The following is a 6000-nucleotide window of genomic DNA, read 5'->3' as shown; positions in this document are numbered from 1 at the left end:
CTCACCAACAGCTCGGAGGACACGCTGCTTACCTGCGCCAGCTTCAGAGACAGAACAGGCAGCACCTATTTGCTGAGCTATTAACAGCTTGAATGCTTATCAGCTGCAATTTCAGTGCTGAGACCGCTCGGCCGCAGCTGTGCGGAATCACAGCAAAATGCTTTAAATACAAAATGCAGTGCAGGTGTGGGGATACTAAGATAGGAGTTCCGCACTCCTAAGGCAAAACCTGGAGAGCTGATAGGGCCGATCCTTAGAGACGGTGAAAGACGTTTAGGCCCCACAGCTAAGGACAAACTGCAGACCCTGCGAGGGCCAACTACGTTAAGGAGTCGTTGTTCACCTGAAAGGTGAAATCCAAACAGCTACAAAGGTAGTTTTAGTTATACAGGAGTTTGGAAATTGCCAGAACACAGATGTTAAAGTATGTTTTAATGTTCTGACATCGTTAGAATGCCGTGCAACGTGTGGGGAGTTACCTCAGCCATCGCTGTCATCTCAGCTTCAATGCCCTCTGCACCAGTAACAGCAACGACGGTCCCAGGGACAACTGGAATCAAATCAAATGCAAGTATTTGTTTCATACCTGTATTTGCTGTTTTCTGTTCATTTCTACTAAGGAAATCAGTGTGTTTTATTGCATGTTTCAAATTTAATGATAAGACTGTTCTGTGTTTGCTCAGTCGGAATTACTTATGAACTGCAATAACGTGCCCGCTCGCAGGACTCCCTCCCTCTCCGGTCCCAACTTCCAGTGAGGAGAGCTCCCATGGAGGCGCGGGCAATGCAGGGTTGTTCGAGGGGTGCACAGCAAACCTCTGAGGTCGACGGTACCTGTCAGGGCCCCGAGGGCACCGATCAGCCCAAATGTCCCCGACCAGCCCCAGCCGGACACCCGCCCCACCTCCCCCCGTGGCCCAGGACCCCGTTTCAGCCAGCCCAGGGCAGCGGGACGGAGGGCTCTGCCGTGCCTGGCCCTGGGCCCAGAGCTGCGCTGCCCCCGGCACCCCCGGCTCCCCCCTGGGGCGGTGGGGTGGCCCTTGGCCACGGGGCTCTACGCTGCCGCCCCCAGCCCCCAAGGGAGCCCCCAGCCCTGGCGGTGCCCTCCCAGTATTCCCACCTTCGCGTCTAAACATCCAAGATACGAAAAACCGGTAGGAAAACACCTCCCTGGATTGCTGTACCGTTTTTCCCTGTTGAACTGTTTGTGGCTCAAAATTGGTCCCCCACAAACACGACCACAGTACGGACCCAGGAATGCGTTTAAAAACACAAATAATTTTAGGAACGCTTATGACTGCCTGCAGAATTTTGAAATTTGGGGGTTGAATCTTGGAGGCTTCCTTCCCGAGAGGCCAAGTTTGCGTGGTGTAAAGCAACACAAAATGAAGCGCTACAAGTGAAGGTGATGAAGAACCGGCGCTCTGGGCTGGGAAGTTCACTACCTGGCCCACAGGGGAGGAACGGCGATGAGCAGCGCTCACCCGGACTCATTTCAGACACTTCGGGACTTACGCTTCTTAGACAGCTGTCCTGGACGGTTATCGCAGCAGCTATGTACTATGAATTTTAATTTTTATGCACAAAATATCCCATAATGGACAGCAATAAACTTCTGTTGAGGAATATAACTGGAGCTGTACCCACTTCAGAAGTAGTTCAGAGGAATTTCAAATGACTCGGGACTAAATAAAGGACACGTACCTAGCACAGCGCTCTGGAATCCACCGGACTCAGTCTGACACACGTTGATTCAACGTGAGCACTCTGTAATCCGAAATATGGATTAGAAACCCGAGTACCAGATTGGAGGTTTTCCACCTCTAGTTCCTGTGGCTCCAGGACCACAATAAACTTCGGGAGCAGCCCCTCGTGCCACCCTTCCTCACCTCCAAAGTGTGAACTGAAAAAAGACAGCGAAGACTCGGAGACCGTTTTGCAGTCGAGAAAGCACAAAATGGCCCATTAAATCAAACGCTGGGATAAGCTCACAAAGCCCACTAAGATCCATCTCCGAGAAGAACAGAGTCCATCCCTCAGGGTTATAAAAGAGCTTTCAGGCAGCAAAATATTACATTGCATTTAAGGGTTTTAATCCGATATAGTTTTGGGGGTTTGTTGTTTTTCCTGCCGGTATAAAAAGCTCTTCATAAAGATCCTTCTAATAAAAGCATAAGTCAATTAGTAAAGCCATAAAGACAGTGATGAAAGTCAGTCAAATGGAATTACAGAGGAATTGCACAACGGGCGTACGAGTGTGTCCTCCGCTGTCCCTCATCAACGGACGGGAGCCCTCCCCACGCGGCGGGAGCCGCTCCAGGCGCTGCCCCGGCACTGCCGGGCCCCGACGGGGCTTTGGTCGGCACAGCTCTGCCTGTCCCCGGGGAGACGTGCAGGGCACGCCATGTCCCACCTCGCGGAGACAGCAGACCAGTGACACGGTACCAATAACTAGTAGCGCCTGCTTTTAAAAGATAAATTCTCTGCGCCACTTACCGCGCGTTACTTTATTCAGGAAAGAGATACATAATTTAGCAGATTTTTTAACCGCAGCCTTCTCTTCTCCAAGCACGGTGCAATTAATATCTTGCATGTGCTCTCAAAAGGTGAACTCCTCAAAGCCTAAGGAAATCATAATCATGAACCAAATTAGGTAAGCATCGCGTTATCCTTAGGGTTGAACCTGCGCAATGTGCTGCCCCCGGCGCTACAAGCCCCCAGCCAGGCCGGGAACCGACGTTCACCTCGGCCCCCTGCGCAGCCCCGGCCCGGGCAGCGCCTGCGCGGCAGAGGAGCCGGGGCAGGTCAGAGCGCGGCTGCGGCAGCGCCGAACACAGCCCGTGCCGTCCCTCCCGCCAGCACCGCGGCTGCAAGTGCCCGAGCTGGAGCTGCTTCCATGGCGAAGGAGCCACGGCAGAGGTACCCCGTGCCGCACAGCCGCGCAGCGCTGCGCCCGACGACCTCACTGAAACCCACCACGTGCCCGAGCGCGCCGGCGCCCACCGCCCAGCCCCGCGCTTGCCCCGAGCCCCTGGGACCACCCCTGCCCGGACCGAGGCGCGGAGGGCGGCCTGACGGAGCTTTCGGAGGCGCCGGGAGGGCCTCGGGAGCGTTTATCAGACGGCACGGTGGTTTCACACACCCAGGCGGAGGGCAGCAGGACAACAGTGCAAAAATAGCCAAATGCAGTGTTTGTTTTCTAAAAAATGAATGGGAATCTGCTTTCTGTTAATATTCTCGGGTCTGCTGTCTGGGCAGTTGGCCCGACCAAGCTTTTGGGGAGGTTGCAGCACTTTCTTTGGCTGAAAAACTGAATTTGCTTCCAGCCAACCTGTTGTCCTAAAACCTTCACACCCCCCCCCCCCCCCCCCCCGCCCGCAGGCTGGCCAGCGGCAGCGCAGGGCCCCGCCGTCGACGCTGGGCAGGTATGAGGCCAGAGGGTTTGGACTGGGGCAGGTGCCCCGTCCTGCCCCTTGCCGCTGCCGCCTGCCTTGGCGCTCGCCGCCCTGCCTGCAGCCCGCACGGGCTCCATCGTTCCCGTCTGACGGCAAACGATGCCGCTCTTCGCTTGCCTGCCTTGGTCTGTGCTCTTCAGAAGGTGCATCAGTGGGTTTGGGATATCACGTGTCCCTCCTCTGTGCCAACTCCAATCACTTTTTCTACGCACCTACCAGTGAATAATGTCAAGTAACTCTTTGTTATCTTATTTGTGCTTTATTTCAGTAGGAGGGGCTGTGAAAATATTGGAACTTGGGCCAAAAACCCAATAGCCCAGACCTCCAAAACAACTCTTCCGTGGCATCCATGCAAGCGATGACACTGTTTTCCATGCCGTGTAGGGAAAAGTCACGGGGACGGCAGATTTGTGCACTTCCCTGACCCTCAGGCTTATTTGAAAAATTCAGCCTCAAGACCATTCTTTTCCTCATAGTGGCAAAGCCACTTAGTAAAACCTAACCTGATTCTTGAGCCCTCTTGCTTAAACTTAATATTCAAGGCAGGCACCAAGACTGGAAATATTCAGACTACACTGTCTGGGTTATAAGTACTGGAAAACCGGGAGCTGTAACAGCAAATGTTAGGCAACCTTAGCTAGTAGCGGTGCTTTCCCTGCAGTAACAGCACCGACCAACACCAGTCCCTCTCCCACCCCTGTGCAGGAGGAGGAAAAGGAATGATGATCTGCTCCGTGTTTGCACCGTGAGCCCACTGGACCTGGTGCGGGGTCAGCGCTGTGAGCCTCGGGGGCCGGGGAGGGAGGGTGCGGGTGCAGCCGGAGGCAGTCACAGCCCCTGCTCTCTGAACGGGATGCAAAGAGGCACTTTCATACTTATTCTTATTTCCCCATCGTTATACTGTAACATCTCCTCTTGCAGTATCTGGGGGAAAATTCCGTGTCAGCTCTACAGTACACGCTTAGGTTTAACATTCACGTCAAAGGTCACATCATGCAGACTTCAGTGCGTTTTACTCTTTCACCATTGCCACTGGCAAACTTTTATATTTGGACACAGATTTGCCCTCCCCCTCCCCACAGCACAGGTATAGATCTTTTTCATCCGAGTTTACCGAGTACAGCTCTGCTCAGTTTACCTGTGCAAAATGAGCTCATGTGCCCTCTACGCCTCCCCTGCCCTGCCAAGTGGCTGGCAACGTGCTTCTCCCGGCAGCGTGTGCCCCGGGCTGCCGCAGCCCGGCGTGGAAGCACCGCTTCAATCACCCCTTGCCTTTCTCACTTGGAGATGTTTGTTACTGATTGGATGCTGCCATTCGACAGGGTGGAAGAATTCTGACCCTGCAGAAAAGGGCAAAAACCTGGCTGCAGTTAGGATCCATCGCCCGAAAGAGCAGAGTCGGAGTTCTGCCTCTGCCCAGGCACTGCCTGAATCGCTCATGGCGCTGCCGCAGCCGTCGCCCACTAACAGCCCCGGCGAGACGGCAGCTCTGCGCTTGGCACCGGCTGCTTCACGCCTCCTTTGCCCCCCTCTGGGGACGCTGCGCGTTCTGCTTGGCCTGCGCCTCCCCGCACGTACCCACAGCTCTGAGACATCAGTACACCTCGCTCGATGTTCAGCATTTCTTGCTTTTGGAAATGGCTTCTGTTATAATCCTCTATCGGCCGAGTCAGCTCTCAGGAACTCTTTTGAAAATGCTTCCTAGATGATACAGTATTTTGTGTTCCCGTTTTCTCAGGTTTTATCCACTCCTTTCCTTGAAAAACGCACGGGATTCCCAGACATCAGCTCAGTCATCGTTCGGTCATCGTTTTACTTTCTTGCAGTTGCGCCATTTCCATGCTGTAGTACTTCCTCTACCAAAGGAATTGGCACAGTACATCCATTGTAGCCCGGTGATCGCTGCCCGGGTTCTGTACAAGTGACTTCTTGTGGTCTGCAGCCACTTCCCATTCTCGTTTCCTGTTCTTGAGCACTGCCAAACTTTTCACCTGGATGCCATATGGCTCGGGATCCCTTTCCAGCTGGGTGTAATTTGACACAGCTTCCTCCAGCATACCCTGACTTTGATGTAATCGCTGAGGGCTGACCCGTGTAAGGCTTGTGTGCCAAAAACGCAGCAGCGAAGGGTTTTTTTTCCTCTCTCTTTTTTCTTTTTTCTTGTGTGTAAACACGTCAAGATCTATCAGGATGGTATGTTTGCTGACTCATCTTTGATACCTCTGGTGGCTGCGTCCAGGTAAGATCACGGTGTCTACAGTGCGACTTTATGCAATAGTTGCACAAAACCGCAGAAGAAGTTGTCCAGAGGAGTCCGGCAGTGTTCAGTGGCTCTGGGCACGAGCACACGCCACCCTGCGTTTATCTGTACGGCATAGCTCACTGGAGGTCAGCGAGTATCCCACGTATGAGGCAGACTTCCACAATTTCAACTTGGTTTTTACTTAATTGTATATTTCATTTGCACCTTGTGACAAAGGCGGCCAGTGGTCGCGATCCAGCAGAGCTTCTGTCATTCCACTTGCATCCCTACCTGGGAAAGTGT

Source organism: Vanellus vanellus (assembly GCF_965231255.1).
Source record: "Vanellus vanellus genome assembly, chromosome: 7".
In the NCBI taxonomy this organism is placed as follows: Eukaryota; Metazoa; Chordata; class Aves; order Charadriiformes; family Charadriidae; genus Vanellus; species Vanellus vanellus.
Note: the sequence above shows the minus strand (reverse complement) of the source record.